Here is a 24,041-nt window from a genome sequence, read left to right on the forward strand (position 1 = left end):
TATTTTTGTTTTAATTGACTTTATTTTTTATTTGTTTTCTTATAAAATCTAAATATTTTGAAGATTACTTGTATGAGAAAATATTCATGATACAATGTTAAATGAAAAAAAAAGCAACTTACAAATTCTCTACACAATGTGAATTACTCCCAAATGTTAATTTATGTCAAAGTGGTGGGATGATACATCATTTTCTTATATATAACAGTTAATTATTACTGCATAACAAACCTTTGCCAAACTTAGTGCTTAGAACACAACCATTTATTTGCTAACAATTCTGCAATATGGACTGGGTACAGTTGGGAAGCTGAAGTCTGCTCCATATGGTATTAACTGGGCTCACACGTGCATTTGCAGTCAGTTTGCCGCTAGGTAAGAGCTGAAGGATCCAAGATGGTTTCAGGCACATGTCAAGGGCCTCGGCTGGAATGGCTGAGGTCTGGCTGAATCTCTCTTTGTAGTGTTCCACAACAGGGCCTCCCTTTCCGCAAGGTCACTCACTCTCATGTAAACTAATTCAGCTTCTTTTTATGGTGTCTCCAGGCAGCAAGAAAATGCTGCAAGGCTTCTTAAGACCTAGACCCAGAACTTCATTTTTATCACATTCTATTAGACCAAACAAATCATAAGGCCAGTCCAGATAAATGTGAGAGAGGACTACACAGGGCTTAAATTCACACAGGCATGGCTCACTGGGAATCATTTTGTAATAAATTACCACACATAATGTCTGTATTTTCCAAATACTCTAAAATAAAAATACATTGTTTTTATTTTAATAAAACAATAATTTAAAAAGTTTAGTAAAATTTTCTAAATTACTAAATATGTCATAAAATTAATATGTTGGATACAGTCACTGCTGAATCTGGTTTTGAGGGAAATAATCCTCTCATCTCCACTGCCTCAACTGGGAACACGAAGCCCTTTTGGTTGATGAATATTTTGGGTTAATGCAAATATATTTAATTATTGTTCTTACAACAATTTCATGTTTAAGAGGTGTATATGATGCCTATTTTATAAACTTCTAGAGATAGAAGCCTTCAATTCAATCACTATTCTACATCCTTTATTTTGTCTTTAACATTTATGGATGGTCACAAGCATGGTGGTGAGGGTAGGAAACCTTTGGAGTAATACATATTGTTGCATATTTAAAAAAAAAAAAAGAAACCTCATGAAAAAGACAATTCTTCAGAGGAAATACAGATTTTTAAATCAATTTTACTTAAAAACGCATAATGCAAGACCCTAACGTAGGCACCATGGGGAATGCAACGCAATAAAAGACAAATCCTTGCTTTAATGAACATTCAAAAACAATAATCAGAGAGATGTGATGAGTCTTAAAAGATTGCCACATAATAGCTTTGTAAAACATTTTGTTGACATAAAAATTATAAATATAACAATCACACTTAGCAAACGCTTTTCTTTCTTAAATATTAGGACTAATAGACCCATGACAGAGAGCTCTGGCAATGAGAAACCTGCTGGCCCCACAGGTTGTAGTGGATACAATAATGGTACCAAATCTTGGAACAGCAGAGATTCCTACTAGCAGCGGTCCTTAACACTTTTGCCTTTTCTGTGGCCCACAAGTGGCAATCCTGAGCTATAAATCTCGCTTCAGTGAGGTAAGTGTTCTAGAAAGCCAGCATGGTAAGCTTGAGCACAGCAACCTCTAGCTTCAAGTCTGTTCACTTACCCCAAACCATGCACCAACCTATTTCAAGATGACTGAAGTCAACATAATATGATCAAGAAACAATCCTAAAAGAACTTCACATCAGAAATGAAGCATACGGAATTTATACTGTTTTATTATGAAATGTTACGAATTATAAAGCTTGGAATAATCATTAGAAGTATTATAGTAAAATGGTTGCCAACATTTCTTGAACTCCTACAAGTATCATTTATCATTCTAGGTACTATATTATAAGCAAGAATTCTATGAGAAAGATATGATTATTACAATCCCTTATCCCCTTATTCATGGGGAAACCCTTTAAATGACTAGTCCCAGGTCATCCAGATTATAAATGGTAGAGTTGATTCCAGCCCAGGTGTGCCTGATGCCAAATCAGTGCTCTTTCCACGTATGCAATACAATGTCTTCTTAGTTTAAATAAACAATTCTCTCAAAAAGTAACCCACTTGATACAAACTATTATTTTAGACATATGGATCAATCTGACATTCTAAATTATTTGACCGGTTTCTTGAGCATGTATAAATTGTCTTCACCATCCCGAGGAATTCTCTACATTTCAGGGAGATTATAACATAAACAAGTTATCTAAGTGTCTTCTATCTGCTATCTCTTGGTCATTATCAATATTGCCTGTTTTATAATAACAGCTCCTATAAGACAAGAGGGTTCAATTAAAATTTAATGATTGATTCTTCCTGAAAGAAAAAAAGAAAAAAGAATTTAGTGATTGAATGCATACATTCTATCTTCATATTTTTAGTAAAAAGTATCAACTTAGAGTACCCAGTAAATACTAGTGATTATTGCAATTACTTCAATTTTAAAAGTGCCAAAAGAACTAATGTGGTTTGGTGAGCTCCTAAAGGATTTTTTTTCAGGTCTGAAGATTTTTGAACCTTAATTTCAAGCTGTTACAAATATTTTTGAGTTTCATATTTCAGGGATTTATCTACAAGTTCTCTTTCTATCTTTATTCAGAATCTTTTTACTAAAATTATAGGACTCAAATATATTCTACCCCCAAGTACACTTGAAATTCTCAGACCATAATGTTTTTTGATTAGATTAAAACTGTCTTTTTCTTAAACTTCTTTACATTATAGACATATATTTTATTGACTAAGTCTGAGGAGTACTGAGTTCAAGAGATAAATCTGCTAGAAATTACCTTTAAAACTACTAGAACAGTGGTAAAGGAATAACTAATAACTACAAAGGCAAATTTCCAGGTCATAGACTAAAATATTAGAGGAAGTCTAGTCCTAGTTATCCAATTAATTAAACAAATTTAAAGACTAGCACTTGATATGCCAAGGGTAGAGGGCAACAAAAAGAAAACTAGCCTAGAGGGATTGAGTCCTCTTCTTTTTCTAGCCCCCTTTATTTCTAGGAGTCCTAGATTTTGTTTGCGTTTGTCTCAGTTGGCTTCATTCAGTACATATCCAAGTCTTTTCTTGATAATAATTTTACTCCCCTGTCTGCCTTCTCTTGGCAACAGCTGACCTGGCTGCAAGCCCAAAACATGGTAAATGACAAATCACTACCAGATGAATCTGCAAGTTTTACATAGAGTGTTTCCTCCAGGCTCAGAACACTTTGAGGCCCAATAAAATTACTGGAATGATTCAGAATCACAGTGAGATCCATATCTTTGAGGAAATCCTCTGGTTCTTCTAGATAATAAAGTACTAATGAAGAATCCTATTAATTTTCAAAATAGAAAATAAGTTGTGACAAGCCAGGAAAAATTAAAATAGTGACTAGAAAAAAGTAATTAAACAAATGATATCATAATAAATTTTCAGCTTTTAAATTATTTTCCTAACAGTTTGTTTTGAATTAAAAAATTATTTTAAAATATGCATAATTTTTATTGAGACATTACAAACCAAACTCCTCAAAGGAAAAAAAAAATCACACTATCTCACCATTAAAATGTTTGACTAAATTTTTTTAAATTTTGTTACTTTTAGTTTTAATATTTCTGACCATACAGTATTAGTATATAACATTCTAATCAATAAATAATAAAATTTTACTGTTTAAAACTTCATTACTGGGTTTATGGATGGGTTTTTAAGAGTAGGTGTACATTAATTTTTCTAGGATCTAATGAATTAAAAAATAAACAAAATAGAAAATTCAGTCTACAACTGAATTTACAATAAAAACAAACCTACCCATTTCAATCACAAATAAAAAAATGTTAGTAACTCCCAGATACTTATAATATGTAATATTTCATCTCTTAGGAGCCTTAAGAACTTACCTTAAGAATGTACTTTATGATCCCCTACCATAATTATCAGATTTAAAAATCTTACTGTCTCTCACATGCCACATAACTTGTTCTGTAAAACAGCTGGAATACCACTTCCTAAGTATATGTGGTGCAGTTTGGGGGGGGATGTTTATGACATACTGTATGGTTTTGTATAGAAAAATGTACACGGTCTATCAAATTAAAACTGAACGTTGGTAAAATGCTTTGTAAAATAATGTTTAAAAAGTTATAATTTGTGAGTGTTTAAAACAATGCATATTTGCCTTGCACTTTGCAGATTTGATTTATTCTCGGGCTTAATGACGCTTACACAGATTTAGCCTTTGGCAAATCTCAAGAAAGCAAATTTCTCTATGATTCCTTCCCCATCAAGGTTTCCTCATTAAATTTTGGTGTAGTGGCAAGATCTTGTCCTTTGCCACTTACTAACTGCAAATTGAAGAATGTTACTACTAAGCAGGAGACTTGTTTCCACATCTTAAAAAATGGAAATTTGGTAATGGCTATTTGATGATGGCCTATTTAAGAAGGATTATTTTTAGTGTCATTTGATTAAGTAAAACTATATACAGGTAAAATGCTGTTTTAAACTATAGAGCATTCCATAAGAAAAGAAGTATTATTCCTAGGACTGCTATCTCTGGCCTAGCATTTATGCTGCATCCGCTTCCATTTTCACTTTGCTTTGATAGGAATTAATCCAAAATATCATCCTCCTAAATCTTAGGACTCAATTCAATTATGTGATAATAAGAGACCTACAGCACTACCTGAGAAATATAAATGCATTTCTTGGGGCTTTCTAAGAGCCCTGTTCCCACCATGTTGTCTAACTTCTCAGTAAGTTTCTCCACTGGAATGAAGGCTTTGGCAGAGAACCGTAAAGCCCGTCTTATAAAAGGTTTTGGCAAACCGACCACTTCCACACTTTCCCTGAAACTGCAACACAGATAAGGCAGATGTGAATTTAAAGGGAATAGAACTTTTTCCTGCAGTAGGAATTACTGACATTAAAACAACCACAACAATAACTTGGATATGTAAAATTTATCCTTTTATCAGTAAAAGCAAAAAGTCTAGAATTACTATGCAACTCCACTCTACCCCCATCTCTCCCACCCCTATCAAAAAGAATTGTTTGGCTGTGAGACTGACTTCTGAAACTTATTTCTTCTAGGTAAAAGTCTAAAGGAGTTTCAGGGTTTATTAAGGTTACCATTTCTTTAATGTTGCACTCATGATGAACAAGCCACAGACTATGATAAAGACAGAAATCACCCCTTATCCACAATCTACTGTATCCATTGGAAGGAGTGGGGTACATTGTGGGGGATGAACATTTTTTCCTAAAGTGACAAACTTTCATTCCTCTTTTGAAACTGTGCATAATGTACTAGTATCAAAAGACGTTAACTATGTTGTTTTATGGGGGTAATATAAACAGAATAAAACCAAAACAATGCAAGCTTTTTAACTTAGTTAAGAAACTGGCTAGAACACCATTCTTTTCTGTCATTATTGATTACTACCAGTTTTGAACTGCAAATTTGCAACAAATGCTCTGTTCCTCAGGAAAACAAAACAAACAAAAAACTACAATCACATGACTGAGATAAATGCCCTTGGACCTTCCCAATTTGCAAAGTTCTCTTCCCAGCTTCTCTCTGTCTTCTTCCCTGGCCTGAAGCCACTGCTTGGGTAAGGGCCACCCAAAGCTCATACAGAATGAATTCCAGGCAAATTCCATAGCCAGCCTGACTTTTCCTCTAGCACAGAGTACTACAGTAAATGGTTATAATAACTAAAGCAGCATTGTCCACAGGCTCTGAGTGTTTACAGTTGATGACTCTCCAAAATAAAATTTCAGTGAGCTGAAGATGGAAGTAAAAGTAACTTCAAAGGGTCAGGTCTAGACGACACCTTCCTGTCTCAGGGAATTGCTTGATGCAGATGAGAGAGAAGGAAAGCCTGTCAAACCTCATTGACCATAGGTAATGGTACAGGGTAATTTCTTCTGATAATGTCACCCAAAAAGGAAATCCTACAGACTAAACCTATTAAGACCTCAAGGGAAATAGCATATGAACAAAATTGTTTTTTACTTTTGCGGGTCATGGGGAGGAGAAAGGGGTTGTGGATGGGATTTTTAAAATTGATTCTGGCCTTTTTTGTAGAGAGGGAATAAATGGAACAAAATTTGAGGGGGAAAAAAAAGTTGTGATATGTAACAACAGATATATCTTTCACAAGTTCCCTCTTCAGATATTTATGAACTCTTAAATCCTCAGTTCCCCACAATCAGAAATCATGTATTCTTTCAAGAAAAAATTATTTCTTAAAGAAAAATTAAGTTAATTGTGGCAAATTTGGGGTAGTTTACATCTTACTGTGTGCTTCCAAGATGAGGTAGGAAGATATGGTTTGTGATGAGCTGAACTGATTTTATGTGAATATATATTTAATATGAACGTGTGTTTATAGCATACATTTATTCATCTATAAACACACTGACCGAAAAAGAAGAGGAACATTTAATTCTAGTACTTTCAAATAAAGATGTCTTATGTGAGTAGATGTCTTATGCTTTTTATGGTATTAGGTATTTTTATTTGAAATGTAACTTTTTAAATGAAGACAAAAACTTTGTTTTAAATTACTTTTTCTCATTTTGTCCAAATTTCTTTTTCAACTTACCTTTTAAAAAAGCATGAACATCTTTGTAGTTTATAATGACCATTGATGTATTTTGAAATACATGTGCATATTAATGCAATGTGCTTGACATTCCAAGATAAAACTTCTGATGATTCTATAGCCATATGAACGTGAACAGGCTGTGAAAGGTTGATCTTGTCAGCCATCCCCAGTATGTTATATGGGTGAAAATAACTATACTTTTTAAAGAACATCTAAAATTTTCAGACAATGTAGCTAGCTACAACCTATGGTAGCTAGTCAGATGGGTCTATTTTTCTAACTATTACCAAGTGGGTCCCACACTATCCTGCACTGTTTAAAACTAGGCTGTGCTATACCTTTCTTCTCACTCAGTTTGATACCACTGTAAGTACCATCATATCTCCATGTATTATCCTAGCATAGTGAAAGCCATCTTCTACACCTTCCCCCCATGAGACTGCACTTTTCTGCAAAATAAGACTCACATATGATAATCATGACTATTTTAAAATTTACCCATAATATTCTGGAACTTTGATTTATTGAGAAGCATGAAACCATACTGTCAAGCACATTTGCTAGCCTTCTTGATTTGGTTTTCCGCTTTTCTTTCAGTATGTTTTTGAACAGTGTGACTCAGGTATCAAAATTTAATAGACCACTGGTTATTTGTTACTAATGAAATTACATGCTTCTATAAGAAAACCTCCCTAATTTAGGTTAAGAGAAAAGAGTTCTCTCCACTGGTAAAAGGCTGATTTGAAACTTAAAAGCTGTTTTACTTTTAAGTTATTTTCAAGTTATTACTTGCTATAGGAATATATGTTATTATTTAAGTGATTATTTTAAGGCTAACAAATTTCACCCAGGAGATAACTTTTTAAAACTTGCTTATTAAAAATTCAAACTCCTGTTATCCTGATTATAAAAGTAATTGGTGACACATTTTTAAAAAATTTGGAAAATGCAAAACATTTAAAGAATAAACATGACTAAAATTTGACACATTTCAATTCTTGTTTTTCTTCATATAATATTTTGCATATAGTTGAGATCATACTTTATATGTGATATCTTGTTTTTACTTAGATCGTAAGATTTTTCTGATTTGAAAAATCTCTTCAGAAAAATAACTTCGATAACTATACAGTATTCCATGCTAGAAATATACTGTATCTTAATGATTCACCTATTTTGAATATCTTGCTTGCTGTAAATAGCTTGCTATCAAAAACAAAAAAAGTTGCATTCCTTTTGCACAAATTTGAGTGGATATTTAGGATTATTTCCTCAGGATAAACTTCTAGACATGAGACAGCTGAGGCAAAAGGTCTGGATATATTTGTTAAGGTCCCTCCTCTCTAATTTAAAAGATAATGCTCTTTGGTTAGTAGGGGTAAATTAAAAAGCATATGGAAAAAAATACCTTTAACTTCCCACCTTATGCAGCCACATTCTGTCATATTTCCTTCCAGTCTTTTTTCTTTCATTTTCACATATTTGAAATTATTTTGTATATACACATATATTTTTGTATCCAGTTTTTCTCATCTAACATATCAGAAGCACTTTCATACGGTATTAAAATCATTTATACTTATTATTGACTACATTATGTTCCATCATTTGAGTGAAGCATGATTTACCTAACTATATCCCTAAGAACTTTTTGTTATAAAAAGGCTGTGCCAAACATCTTTGAGTATAAATCTTAGTGAGAATTTTATATTATTTCATTTGTACAAATTACGAAAAAGGGAAATACTGCATTATAAACATCTTATAAAGCTTTTCTTGCTACATATCATTAAAAGTTGAACAAGTTTTTACTTCTAGCAAGATTATAGATGACCTTCACTCTCACCAGCATTACATATCTTTTAGGATTTGCTAATGTGATTTGAGTATGAGTAATCTCATTACTCTATTATTTATATTTTTTCAGATACTAGTGAGGTTGAAATTTTTTTCATATGTGTCTGAACCATTTGTAGTTCCTCTTTTATAATATAAAAATACTTTTTGCCCATTTATTTATGGGATTTTGTATTTTTCTAATTGAGTTGTAGAAGCTTTTTATAAAATAAATTTGTCAATTCTTTGTCACTCTTATTGCAAATCTCATCCTGCTAGAAAATTTATTTTTTGAATAATATGCAAGGCACATTTTCATTTAGCATATCAATAGTTTATATATCAATAGTACATCAAAAATTCTCTGAAACATTTTAAATATTACGAAAATAATATTGTGTAAATTATTCATAAGTACTCTCAAGAAAGGCTAACGTCCATTTACATGATCATCGACTTTAAATTTGCAGTTTAATAAGGTTTTTCTGAAAGCGGATTAAGTGCACTATCTTTTGTCACTTTAAAGACTAAGGATGACTAAAAAATACTGTAATTTACATGTTTTTTTCCACATAGGAAAGCCTGTGAATATATAGAAATACTACCAGATCCAGACACTATTGTAGGGATTTCTTTTACAGCTATTGAACATAAAAGTACTTCCAGAAGATAAGAATGAATGTATAGCATCAACTTCAGATCCTCTATCGCATCCTTATTTATGAAAGAGTAAAACAAGCAAATAAGTGTTCATATAATGATTTTTTTTTTAAATGAAGAAAAATCTAAACAAATTTTGCAAAACTCTTCCTTTCATTTCATTAACAGTAGGGAACAGATTTCACAAAAACACTATCTAATTCACTCACGAAAGTTATTATGTTAGTCATAAAGACAGATATTAAGTCAGTATAGGCATTTATCGTGATTAAACAAAATGATCAGTGGCAGATTGTCTTCCTAGATCCACAAAGTCTTCTTGAATACTTTTATTTAATGACATATTTTAGAAACTATTTTGTAAATTATATAAAGCTAATCAAATTAATTATTATCCATGCCCTCTTATTTTGATGCTTTTGGGGGTTTAGAAAATTTTGAGTAAAAAAAATACATTGAAAAATCTACTTCAGAAAGGAGTTTGAATCATTCATTTTATAAGTAAAATATATTCATTTCAATTTATCAGCAACTAAGCTTGTCAATGAATAAGGATTTCTACATAAGCAGCATCACTATCCACAAATGTTTCACTCTTGAAGTTTAACTAAGCATATACATTACAATGCATTAGGTAAAACCTTGCCAAAACAACCCAGCTTATCTTCAGAAATAAAGCAATTCCAAATTAGTCAGATGTTTGTTTTCTGGTTGAAAGGAAATATGATGCAAATTAAAGCTAATTCAGATATTCTCTGTCAGTGATAAATTGGAGGTAGGGGAATGGTAAAAGGTGTTCAGCACACATATCATCTAACTTCAAGACATGGCTCTCCCTAATTTCTTCATAAAAGATTGAAAAACTTTCCTGTTGTTCCCTCACAAATAAGCTCATATATTAACATTTTACAGGCTGAAAGCGAGCCATTTTTCTCATTAACAATGAAATCAACAATATAAATGTTCAGACCCTACACTTTTTGCATGGGATCCAACAGTGAAGAAACAATCTTTTATCATTTAAACTGCAATCCAGTTTACATATGAGATATTGTGTGGGGTTTTTTATTTGTGTTTAATATTTTAATTTTACAATGAGTATGTATACCAAATTTATAGTTAGAAAAAAATAGGATAAATTGTATTAGCCCCATAACATTTTCTGATATACTTTCATGGAAGAAAAAAAAAAATGTTTGCTTAACACAGTACTATATAGTATTTAAGTTTACTACAGGGAAAATGTTAGTCCTAAGAATGAAGCTGTGAGGTCATCAGATCTATTATAATTAATCAAATCAAATACTTCACAAATAACAAACACTCTGGCTCAAAATTACACTTTAAAAAGAAACAATTACTATAATTGGGGATCCATGCATGGCTTTCTCTTCAAGCATTTCGGCATCATTTAAGTACCTCGCAATCATTCCTGTTCTTTTGTCCAAAGTAAGTCAAATATAAAAAAAATCTAACCTGATTCACACATATACAAGAGCTTTGTTTCTAATGATTTGGACATCATGAAACCGTTGGAACCATGCCTTTGACGAAACAGATGGAATGCAGCTAAGAAAATAAAAAGTAAAGTTTCCAACTCTGAATGCACTGTTACTTTGTCTAAACATACCTCATTATCTCAAATTATAAAATGTGAAAATATATCTAGTGCTAGCATACCTTATGAAATGAAAAAAAAATAACCTAGGCTTCATTGTAGTGTCTTTGTAGTTTGATTGAATACATCAATTATTTCAAAATGCCTTTGTCAAGTTTTTTTGTAGGAGTTTTTTTGGTGTTTTTTGGTGGTTTTTTTTGGTCCCCTTCACACTGGCTTTGAACATTTTGGAGCAGATTCATTTCTTATTTGTGGTTGCACAGAGGAATTCATAGAAAATTAATGCCTAAATTATAACCCTAAATTTTTATGCAAGATGTTTATAATAACATAATTATAATTAATAAATAGGCATTCTAATATTCTGTTAACCAGATACAAACATAATTAACAAAGGATTACAAACATTAACTATACTTATAATTCTCTCATATTTAAAATATTATGTAATATTATACAACTTAATTATGATTACTTAAGTATATTGGTTATGAGGAATGAAACTGCATATTCTAATAGTTTTTAAAATACAAACAAGTGTTTTAATTTTTATTTTTACTTTAAGAAAAGCTTAAATTTAAGAGCATTATTTCCTTAATACAAAGACTATTTAATATGTAGCTTATCAGGAAAGAAATAAACTCTTAATTTCTACACAGTCTTTTTTTCTTGTTTTTACAAATTCATTTTAGTAATGACTTCAACAGTCTATACAGAAAAATCCAAAGAAATATATCACAATTTTTAAAGTGGTTGTTTTAATATCATTTTTCCAGAAAAGTATTTTATTGTGTTAACTCAGTAACAGAAGTTAATCTTCGCTGCCTTAATACAGATTTCCCTTCACCATAATAGAGGCTTAAAATGGAGAATCAATATATTAGTAAAAACAACAAAAAGTAATGACACTCTTTGCTATTTAACCTTGAAAAAAAGACTCCTTTCCAAATTATTTATCAAAAGTAAAGAATAAAACTGTACTTAGAACTAAGAGTCTATTAAAATCCACCTTATTTACATTCTAACTCTGATCAGTTACTTTTAGACACTTCTAGATAATAAATTCAAGATATTGACTAATCTTCTAAAAACATATTTTCTACAATGCAATTGTTTTGAAATTTTTTTCCAAATGGAATAAATATTAATTCTACTTTTATAGTTTAAGTGAAATTTTGCTTATTCCTGCTATCATTTTAGTCATTCATAAATCTCTACTTAGAGTTTCAGTTTTATTTAAAACATTTTCTTATTTTCCAAGGAGAAGAGTAAGTAAGAATTGCCCAATTGCCCTAAAATGAGAGATGTTTTACTTGTAATTTATATCTTGTTGAGACTTCTGGCCTGGTGTTCGTTCATTTACAAAAAAAAAAAAAAAAAAAAAGCCACATAAAGGCAGCTAAAATAATACTTGAATATTAAGGGTGTTTTTATTTTATTTCCCCTTTCCCACACATGCCTACAAATCCTTTCCAAAGACAAAATGCTGATTAAACTATAATATCCTAGGAAGATCTAACAGTAGCATTGGCTGAAAAACAAATGATGGCAGTTTACCCATTATATTTTCACTGAACTTAAAACATATGAACTAATTAGTTACTTGTGAACATTTTAAATGTCTCAAATATACTATTTACTTGTAAATTGCTAGATTTGTAATGAAGCATTTTTCCTATACTTAAAGTCTTACTAGGAGGAACAAAGATACTAGGACTCCAATCTAAAAGGATCAGAAATTAACATGTTTAAAACTGTGTGTACTATATATTAAAAGCTTTCTTTAAAAACCACCAATATCCTGGAAAGTCTCTAGAATTACTACTACATGTGCCTTTAGTCTATTACACTTTTGCCAGAACTGCTGACCATCAGAGAGCCTAGGAGGTTGCCAATTGGTAAGCCTCACATGAGTATATCGTGAAAAGAACCTAAGCCAAAAACAAAGTGCCATATTCAGTTCAGGAAAGTCCACCACCCTAACTGTGTGCACTAGAACTCAGTGCCCACACCAGAGAACTAAAGACTTTCCCAACTAACCACACCATGAAACACTTTCTACAACCAGAGTCTAAGCCAAAGAGAGGCAAGCACCGGAAGATAACATTTATTATAAAGTTTATAAAATGAAACAATTACTAATTTTAAAATTAGTAGCAATTTTTAAATTAGTGCTGAAATTAGTACAACAATTACTAATTTTAAAATCCAACAGTTACTAAAATAGTGAGACAGGTTTAGATGAATGGAATATATAATAGAAAGTTTCAACTAGCAGAGCTAAAGCATGACTTGTTCTGAATTTCTGGCTTGCAAAAAAAGATTTACCCCCTGGATTTCACCATTTTCACAAGCTATCACATTGAAGTTTTTAATTTCTTCTTTGTTCTATTTAGGGCAGATGTACATATTAAGAGACATTCACAAAAATAAGAGATTACTATGCTGTACATTAAAACACAAACTTCCATAATGTTTCTTTCCGTAACATAAAAATTTATTAATACGTAAAAATTTATTTTAATATATTCTTTATTTCTTAAGAACCAGGCAAAAAGTAATCTATGAGGAGTATTTGCCCCACATAAATCCACAAATTGGAAAATATCGTAAAACAAGTGAACAATAAGTAACTCGATATAAAGAAAAATGGCAATACCTCAAAGCAAATTCTCAAAAGCATTTAGACAATTTAAAGTTTAGCAAAAAAGGATGTATAGATACTTTATCAGACTCTAAGTTAAGGACTCAGTAACGTACCCAACAGCTTAAAAATATTTTGTAAATTAAAAAAATGGTGAATTGATGATTTGATGGTTACTTAGAAATACAAAATACTGTCCTAAAAATGGAAGCTTCAGCGGCATCATGATAAACAAGCCATTTGGTTATTTATTTTTCTCTGATCTAAAATACCAGATTAGCTAGTAGCTAGAAATAATTGATATATGTGGAAAAACCTCTTTGCAAAACATTTTTGTAAATACCATGTTTGTGCTAAAAGTGAGAGAGATAGTAAATATTTAAGGTTAAGGATTTAGGATTTACAACTGACTGAAGCCAACAACTTCTAAATAGTGTTTATTTGCCTTTGAGGGTTTTCTTGTTTTGTTTTGTTTTTTTAATTCTTCCAGCCCTGTGGGTTATATTGTTGTTTGTTTCTTAAATTAAAACTACAGTCATCAGCTCCATAGGGTCATAGCATGTAGGAAGGAAATGTCATTTTTTTCCCACTGTATTTCCACATCTTTCAGGGTCTGACCATGAATTTATTCATTTATGCAACAAGTATTTATTGAGCACCTACTATAAATCAGACAATAAGAATAAGAATTAAGAAAAATATGTTTTAATGGACTTTTTACCTTTCAAGAAACTCACAAAGGTTTATTTAAAAAGTTTGCTAGAGTGTTTATAGTTAAACTATTTATCATAATTTAGCTTTATTCTCAATTCTTTTGCTTTTTAATAATCTGCTTTATTTACTTTGAGATTTTGGAGAATTTGCCTATGTCTACTTTCAGGGTTGAATTAAATTCTATATCCTTAATCAGACTTAGTAACCTTGAAGAAGAGAAACAAACAAGTACTTTAAAATATATTTTGAAGGATGTAAGAAAATTAGATTTGAGTATCAACAGTACACTAAAATACATTTACAAAGTATGGATTTTCTGTGAAGAATACATAACTTTTAGTTGAAACTCAATAAGTACACATGATGGTACTCTTAAACAGAGATATAACCTGAAGAAAAATTTCCTTTTGGTGGACTCTCCCTCTTAGGGGAGGAGGATCCTTAGTGCCACAGCTTTTTCCTTCCCCATAGGAGGGTTTTAGACTTCGCCTTCCAAAAGGCCTGGCTGTCACAGGAAGATCAGCAATCAGCACAAATTCTTTGGGAGAAGTGTAATCAACCTCTGTAGGTATGTACCCTAGTTCCAGCAGTGTCTGTCCCATTTCCCATTCCGCCAGAACTTCCCAAGGTGTTTTCTCTTAGTAGGATGTCTTTTTAGACCTCATTTTATATAGGTACTCTTTAGAAAGTCCCAAGAAGTTATAAATCCCCAGGTTGCACACTACCAAATCAAGTCACTAGACTTTAAATATGAATTATAACAGAAACCACTATCAGACTTCCTCATTATGGTTCCTAAGTGTTAATGAGCCCTTATCACTTTGGCTTTTTGTTTGCATTTAGAACGTCCCCCCACAATTTAGGCTCTAGAAATTCATAAAGTTACCTAAGATTTGTTTACTGTTTTACATTTTAAAAAGTATATCACTGATATATTATCTCATTTGATCATCACAATGACACTGTAAGTTGGTCAAGTAAGTTATTATCTTCATTTTCTAAACTAAAAAAGAAACAGGCATAGAAACAAGGCTAGTAATTAGCAGATCTGAGTCTTTTAATGCTAAGCTCAGATTTTTTTAAAAGAAGACCTAATGCAGGGATCCCAAACTAGCAATTCTCGTTAAGTGTCGTGACACTCGGGTTTTTAAAAACAAAATTAATCTGAATGTGCATAAGTACGGTATGTCACAGGCATACCGCTCCCTACTGTATTTTATTGGGCCCCTTTCCACATTCATATTACTACTTGGTCACCAAAGTTATTTGCATTGAGATTCCATCGAAAAGAACAGACATTCATTTATTCATCGATCCATTCATTTGTTCATTAAACACAGTACACCCATTATTTAGACACTAGGAATCTCAAGTTCCGTAAGACAAAGTAACTGCCCTCAAAAAGTCTTTAAGTTAATGAAGGAATCAGATAAGCACATCTGGACAATAAGGTAGCAGATAGAGGAATGTACAAAGTGCCAGCCAAACATTAAGGTCACGTATTTAAATCAGAATGGGGGATCAGATCATGGAAGGTAATCATTTTATGGCAATTATAAGTCACCATTACCTCTCTCACTTTGGTTTTCAAATGGCACTCGGGAATACACAGTTTTCAAAATTTAAATTCTGAGCTACTAACACTCTCTCATATGGAATGAAAAATATAGACTTAGCTTCAAGTTAAGCTCGAATTATTACAGATTTTCGTTAAAATTGGTAATTACTTTTGGAGGAGAGCCTAAGGCTACAATTCTACCACAGACTTAAAATTTTTTCAAATAGATCTTCAATGTATAACAAAAAGGTAGATAACAGAGATGCCTTATTTCTGATCAATAAAGAAAATGACATTCTATGTTATAGCTAGATTAAAGCCACTTCAACTGTTTTATTTAGCACTATGTATAATCACTGTGTTCTAAATACATATGCTCTTATTATATCAAATTCAGGCAAAGTAAAAAGCCACATAACTGAAATTTACCTAAAAGTAACATATCTAGTTTTCTATGTATTACCTAATACTCATTAAGCCCCTGGATCTACAAAAACTGAATTATATTTTTTAAACTATTTGTTGATTTGTTAAAGGGGCTCTGGCTCGACCATAACATGAAAACTGTTTAGATTTCACATGTCCTGGAGTTTTTTGTTTTTTTTTAAAGATTTTATTGGGGAAGGGGAATAGGACTTTATTGGGGAACAGTGTGTACTTCCAGGACTTTTTTCCAAGTCAAGTTGTTGTCTTTTCAATCTTAGTTGTGGAGGGTGCTGTTCAGCTTCAAATTGTTGTCCTTTCAGTCTTAGTTGTGGAGGGCGCAGCTCAGCTCCAGGTCCAGTTGCCATTGCTAGTTGCAGGGGGCACAGCCCACCATTGCTTGTAGGAGTCGAACCTGCAACCTTGTGGTTAAGAGGACGCGCTCCAACCAACTGAGCCATCCGGGAGGCAGCTCAGCTCAAGGTGCCATATTCAATCTTAGTCGCTGGGGGCAGAGCCCACCATCCCTTGCGGGATTCGAGGAATTGAATTGGCAATCTTGTGGTTAAGCGCCCACTGGCCCATGTGGAAATCGAACCAGCAGCCTTCGGAGTTAGGAGCATGAAGCTCTAACCGCCTGAGCCACTGGGCCGGCCCCTGTCCTGGAGTTTTTAACCAAATACCCTAATTCAGCCAAAGATTGTCATGTGGTTGTTTTATATTCAAGTCTTTAAACTCTTAGCCTGAAGAATCAGCATGTATAGGAAAAGAGCTAATAAATGTGCTCATTGTTCTTTGCTATACACCTGAACCATTCCTGGTATATTATTAGGATGCTCTTGGTTGAACTGAAAAATCTAATTCAAGATAGTTTAAACCACAGGGACAGTGTGGAGGTACAGGTTAACTGGAGCTTCTTTTTCTCATTTTCTCACTTTTGCCCTCCTCCCTCCTCCATGTTTATTTCATCCTTGGGCTTTTCTTCCATGGCCACAAGATGAATACATTTGCTGCATGGTTCCTAGTTTATATCTAGAGGAAACAGGGACTTTCCAACATTCTGAGCATCAAACAATACTCCCAAGGATCATTTTGATCAATCTTGGTTCATTCATTCTTTCAACAAATATTCATTGATCAGCTATTGTACGTCAGGTACTATTCTTGGCACTGGACATGTAGCCATGAACAAAACAGATTCCCTATCTTCACAGAGCGCAAGTTCCTGTAACCATCCCTGAATCAGTCACAGTGAGGACTGGCTGACTGCCATTAGTCTGCCACTCATGGACTGCGGGTTGGAGTCAATCCTAATTAAACCACATGGCTACCACAAAATGGTAATGAATAGAATAGATGTTGGTAAGGCAACTGCAGTGTTTATCACTCCCGTCTATTAATATTTTGGCAACGGACACTGATAACCAATTAGATCAATTCATACACAGGTCTACGAGTTGAAAAAAGATATATATATACAGAATTATTATATATGAAAATAATCTATACCTTGCAGAGAATGGAAGCAATCCCTTGCAGATGTGAATGGGCTGCAGATCCCAGGCAGAGAAAATGATCAGACTTCTGTTCTACCCAGCTGCTACTGAGATGTCGACCAACTAAAAAAGAAAACATGCCATGCCAATGTTTTTACCACCATAAATGTCAGGAGATACGTTGGATAACTTTTTTAAAAAACATGTATTTTTCGAAAATAAAATATCATCTCGCTCCAGACCAAGCCTACAGGGCCCTAGTTCCCTCTAATCTCTTCCATGCTCAGTCTTCATCCTTGACTTTAGTCCACTGCCCTGCAACTACCTGCTAAAAGTCCTGACTAGAGGGTGACCATTTCAGTCCAAATTCATTGTGACTATCAGAAAGAAGAACACAACAAAACATGTCATAGCCATGGTGGGTGAGAAGTCTTCTTGAAATAAAGCACAGAACGTAAAATATGTTGAGCTTATTAGTAAATGACCTATTACCAGTAGATCAATGTTTCCAGTTCCTAGTGCTGCCTCATCTGTGTCATCAATGGAGTTTATTTAACATCAAACTCTAAGGCTGAATCACCAAGAATAAGATGCCAGAGTTACAGCATTAGGAGAATCACATTCAGTTGTGCCTGCAGTAAGTGCTAACTAAATAACCAAGCAACTGCCTAACTCAATGAATATGGTTGCTTAAAGAAAAATCACCTTCAACTTGAATGGAAATGCTCAAGGACAAGGCAGCGTATCAGCTAGACTTTAAAGGTTGAGGGAGGAAAAGTGAAAAGAATGAGGAAGCCTATTTTGGAAATCCTCATTTTGTTAGATTTGGATTCCTATCTGGACTAGAATCAGAGTTAACATCTCTTAAGATAATTTTGCCTAGCTTTGGAGAAGGAACTGCTGCTGTTAGTTAGGGACCGAGTTAAGCTTCTACTTGATTTCAGTAAATAAGCTTTGACGTAATGGTACTTTTTTTTTTTTAATGATGTGCAATTTAACAATTGCTCTTATTGTATACTGAACATCAATAGAGGACTAAAATATATTTACAAAATAAGGATTTTCTGTGAAGAATACATAACTTTTAGTTGAAACTCAGTAAGTACATGTGATGATACTCTTAAACAGAGATATAACCTGAAGAAAAATTTCCTTTTGGAGGACTGTCACAACTAAGATTCCAAATCTGGTTTGAGAAAAGCTCTTGAAAATCTATGAACAGTGATATACCATTAAAAGCTAGAAAGATTTCCAATTATAACTTCTCTGATAACCCTCTCTCCCCCCAAAAAAAATAGAGAAACTGGGGCTCAGAAACTTATGTGACTTTCCCAAGGTCATCACACAGGTAAAAATCTAAGGGGCTAAAACTGAAATACAGATCAGCAGACCAAGTCTAAGAGCTTTCACCAGCATTCTGCCTTTCTAAGAAGGAAGGCGTTGAGGAAAATGGAGAGTATCAAAAATAAAGTGTGTGATAACAGCCAGTAGGAATCAATTGGTCACATAAACAGAGCTGTGATTATGGTGAGGCAAAATGAGATGCAATATCCTCTGAAAGGAAAGCATAATTCAGACTTACTCCAAAAACCATGATTAAACAGAAGAAATTAAAATGCAATGTTTTCTCAAGGCTAAAAGGCATTCAATTAATTCAATCAAATGATTGCTCCTTTCTCTCCTGATATTTTTCATCAGTGTATATTAAAGAAGAAAATTATACTTTAATCTCTAAAAGTATTAGAAACAGTAATTAAATTTAACTTGGCTGTAATTCTTTTAAGTGCTAAAGAAACTTTACATCTACATTTTTTATTCTACATTCCCAACAAAACTTTCCATAAACAAAAACATTTAACTTTTTTTTAAAGAGTCTGCTAAACTATTCCCAATTTGTTTGTATGAAAAACAAACTCAGCCTTGTAGTTTTGGGATAATTCATTCTAAAAGCTAGAAAATGTATGTTGGGAAAAAATAGTAAATGTCGACTTCAGTCATCCATTACTTTAAATGATAGTCTTTGTAGAATTCTCCTCTTCTCTCCCAATCATCTATAAAAGTTTTCAGTGATAAAAATGTAAAATTATTTTGTAGGAGAGAGGGAGAAGGCAAGAGGAATAGAGCTGTTTCAGATTTTAGAATTAAACAAACTTAAAATTTTTTTCTATCTCTACTACGGTGCCCCACCACTACTCTTTCAACAGCTTCTACAACAGACCAAAGGAATAACAGTGATGCAAAACTCAAAATAATTGGGGAGATGTTTTAGGAATAGCATGCTAATGTTGTCCCTTTCCCACGACTGAAAAAGTACAGAAAGTATGGTTATCTCAGGAGCTACACAGCCTTCTGGGGATTCACTTTTGTTCCACAAAAATGATAGCATTTAAAATTTTTAAAAACATCTAGAATATATTGTGGTGAGATAATCTGATACTTTAACAATTGAAAACCCAAGGAGTAGATCAAAATCATAACAGAATTGCAGGGATGAACTAGTTGTATTTTTGCCAGTGTCCTTAATGAATTGGGAATTTTCTGAGAGCAAGAACCACTTATGTCTTACTCTTCTTTGTATCCCCAGCACCTGGTACACTGTAGGTGCTTGAGGAATTGAATTCACAAAGATGTATATAGTTTTCTTTCAGTAATCACTGACAATCATTTTGAGACCATCTCCCTTTTGTACTTATGTAACTGCAAAATGTTTTTTGAAGAAAATATGTCTAATTATTCTTCTAATCCCAGGTTTTACATGAGTAAAACTGTTAACTAAGCATGTGTAGGAAAAGGCATTATACCTTAAAGAGGCACACGGAAAATTGGTACAGAACTCCAGATTGATTAAGTCAGGTTTGTTTTTTCATCCATTAAATAGTCTAAGCAGATTAATTGGAACCAGACATAAGAAGATTCATAATGTTTGCTTTTTTGTAACATCAGTTATTGAAAAAGAAATTTGTAAGGTTACATTTCAGCACATCTGAATTAACAGTTTAAGGAAAATACAGATCTTGATAAATAATTTTTTAGAAGTATATGTAGGCAGAATGTTGAGACTGATCCCCTTTCTATAACCAAATTTATCACACAGTAACAAAGTATTGAATTCCAATGTCTTGCATAAATAATCAATTACCCATATTACCATGGATACATTTTATTTCGAAATTAAATACACCAAAACAAAGATTTGTTTTCCTAAAGAAACAAATAGAAAAAGACTATACACCCCTAATCAGTTATATAATGGACACATCTATAATCAGAGCATCTGCAATAAAAGCAGTCTGTCTGTCCAGGTAACAACTCAAAGAATGTGACACCCTGTTTTTGGCAGATCTCAAAGGAAACTTCTTTGTCAAAGAATACTGATTTCCAGGAATGAACGACAGAAGAATACTAACTCAAGTGTCAAGGCTTATATTTCTGGGCTTGTAACTAAAATATCATGCAAAATTATCACTTTTAAGGTTTGACACTGGGGTACACAGATTGCATGTAAACAAAACAGTCAGTGTAGCAACAGGGGTGTTGTGTGTCAGAAAAGATATCTGAAAACATACAGCCAGTGTTCACTTTTTCAAGCCAATTCTAATCCTGTAGTTATGCCACTATTAGATATATATGCTTTGACCTCAAATATAGATACTTAAACCTTTTTTTGAATTGTCACAAATAGCTCTACTTTTAAAGAGCTCAGAAGTAGTAAACATCACTTGTTACCTTTTGATAATACAGTGAAAAACTTTTATGAATGACCGCAAGATAAAAAAAAAAAAATACCACATTAGGTTCAATGATTAAGTTCATCTGTTTGTGTTACATTTAATATTTATTTGATAGTCACATTACAATGTTATTCTACGTTATTATTTTTAAACCAGTTGTTACACCCCTGGGTATAATGTCAAAAATACAAATTCCTAAGTTTAATATATATAATAAAGAATACATAAATCATCAGAACTATAAATTCCCAATAGTCATGTCCAAATTCTTGTGTGTGATGTGGGGGGAGGTTTTGAGCACGTGTGTGTGTGTGTGTGTGTGTGTGTGTGTGTGTGTAGCAGTTGTTTATTTGGGTGATTATTTGATTCTAATTTAACAGTTTTGTTTCCAAATATTTTTCTTTTTCAACATCTTTACTATTTTAATATGGTCTCTCCTATCCAACATTTAGCTAATCTGCTGTTGACCTGGGCAAATGTGTTTCTGATGTCTGTCAGCAAGTATAAAAGCATAATTTCATTAAAGTGTATTATATATGCTCAGGACTGAGAGAACATTATAAAATGAAGAAGTTTGGCTAAAGTTCAACTGGGCATCAAATAGCACTGGCAAGAATTTTCTTAAACAGATGGTGTAAAATCTTGCTAACAAAATAGTGTGTGCTTAACACAGGAACAATATCAGAAACAGATGTGCTGCAAATGACCACAGTACTAAACAGAAACAATAAACATGGGATATACATTAAAAATGATGCCCTTGCCAACTGAAAAAAGAAAAGCAAAAGAAAAAGACTGAACAAATACATTTCCTTGTCAAATAAGAAACGCTACTGATATTTTTCCAAACTAAAGTTGGTATCCAAGTATTTTCGTTTTGGCTTCCCCTTATGCATTGGTATTAAACCTCTATCAGGGTGGCCAAACTTAAAACTATAATCTTTATGTACATTAAAAAACTAATCATATAAGAAGAAAATAAGTCCTATTTATCATTTGGAACTGAAAATACTCCTATCAGCCCAGAAAAATCAATCTCTCTCTCTCTCTCTCTAACACACACACAAACACCTTTTAGAAGAGCTGTATACAAGTGCCTGGTCAGTTACAAGTATTTGCCCAAGCATCACATAACAACAGTAAAAGTACCAGGGGCCACATGGCTACCTATGGCTGGCACAGAAACTAAGGCCAAGTAGAAGAAACTCTTAAAGACCTGGAGAGGCAGGCCCTCACTAGGCTCCAGCCCTGCCTCAACTGAGCACAGGTCAGGCCCGAGGCCCTAGGACCTGCCTCTCCTGGGCCGCGGGCTGCCTGCATAGACTCGGTGCCTGAAGGAAGCCAGTCATTCGGCACCGGAAGGGGGCCTCGGGTCCCTATGCCCCCGCCCCAGCCTCCATTCCCGACTCAAGCATCCCGAGCCTGTCCTCGTCACTAAACAGCTCAGCCACAGGTTGTTCCGGCCTAGTCAGGCTTTGCCCATCGCCTTCTTTGTGGTTGGCTTGGGTTTTGGTTTTCCCTCTTCTTTTAAAAGCTTTCGGTGAGGTACCAGGATGTGCACTCTGGGCTTTTGAAGGGTCGAGCAAGATTTACCTACCTATTTACCGGAGATATGGTTGAGGGGATGAAGGGCATGGGCCTTGGGTCTCCTTCAGACGCTTACTCTCAGTTAAGAAAAGTCTTAGCATCCTCTGGGAGCCAGATCTGATTCCAGCAGACGGATGTTTCGCATTTGAAACCCAAGCCTCCCCTCTAAGGTCGCCCACGTAAAAGGGCGCGAGGATGGCTGTGGTCAAACCCACCTGGGCGATGGGCCTGACTCAGGGCCTGGCCTGGGGTAGACATCCGGGCGCTCAGAGCCGCGGCCACCCTCCTTCCACCTTCTCCCCGAGTTTGGACTAGTGATGTGGGGGTTCACACAGGGTCTCTCGCCTGCTTTCGGGCCAGAGCACGTTTCCGGGCCGTCGGACCTCGTCTCCCGCCCCGCGCGGCGCGCACGCGCCTGGGCACCTCCCGAGGTGCACCGCGCGCGTTGTGGACGTTCCCGGCCTGCCCCGGGGCCGCCGCAGCCGGGACCAAGACCAAAGCGTCTGCAGAACCAGGACCTGAACGCCGCGAGGGCTGCGGGGCTCCCGGGCGGTTCTCGGGAGGTCGCCTCCAAAAGCAGGCGCCGTCCGAGCCAGCCCAGGCCTCCGCAGGCCGGGAAGGGTCTCAGCCCGCACAGGAGGCCGCCTTTTGGCCTCCGCCCAGGGCTGGGGGTTACCAAGGAAATGCAACAATATTTATGACCAGCGGGAGATGAGAAAATGTTCGCCCAGCACGCGATCTACCTCCCTCCCCTAGCAGCTTCCCATCCCTCTAGCCCGTGGTTCCCGCGGCCTCCGCATGTGCGTCTGTGTCCTACGTAATTGACAGCGCAGTCAGGTCCCTCCAGCCTCGCCTGCACCCACCCCCTTTCTGCCGCCACCGCTACCCCGCCCGCAGCTCCTAGAAGAATTCCCGCTTCTTGAGACTGAGGAGAAAAGGAGGAGCCATATGTCCAACCAGCAGTGGGGGTGGGGAGGGGGTCCCTTCATACCCTGCAAAGCTCACAAAATATCCTGTATATATAGCACAATGGTTAAGACCTCGAAATGGGTTTGCATCCAGACTTTGCC

General features: G+C 34.5%; 1 long non-coding RNA gene across 1 annotated transcript; it reads right to left on the reverse strand.

Annotated features, from left to right (window-relative positions):
* On the reverse strand, window positions 1-23,350 carry LOC141572381 (uncharacterized). The gene is made up of 3 exons (XR_012497743.1): window positions 23,187-23,350; window positions 17,667-17,776; window positions 1-2,418 (listed from the first exon to the last, which is right to left on the reverse strand). It is a non-coding gene; the product is annotated as an uncharacterized LOC141572381 (long non-coding RNA).
* Between the last annotated feature and the right edge of the window lie 691 nt (window positions 23,351-24,041).

This window comes from Rhinolophus sinicus, linkage group LG06, assembly GCF_036562045.2.
Source record: "Rhinolophus sinicus isolate RSC01 linkage group LG06, ASM3656204v1, whole genome shotgun sequence".
In the NCBI taxonomy this organism is placed as follows: Eukaryota; Metazoa; Chordata; class Mammalia; order Chiroptera; family Rhinolophidae; genus Rhinolophus; species Rhinolophus sinicus.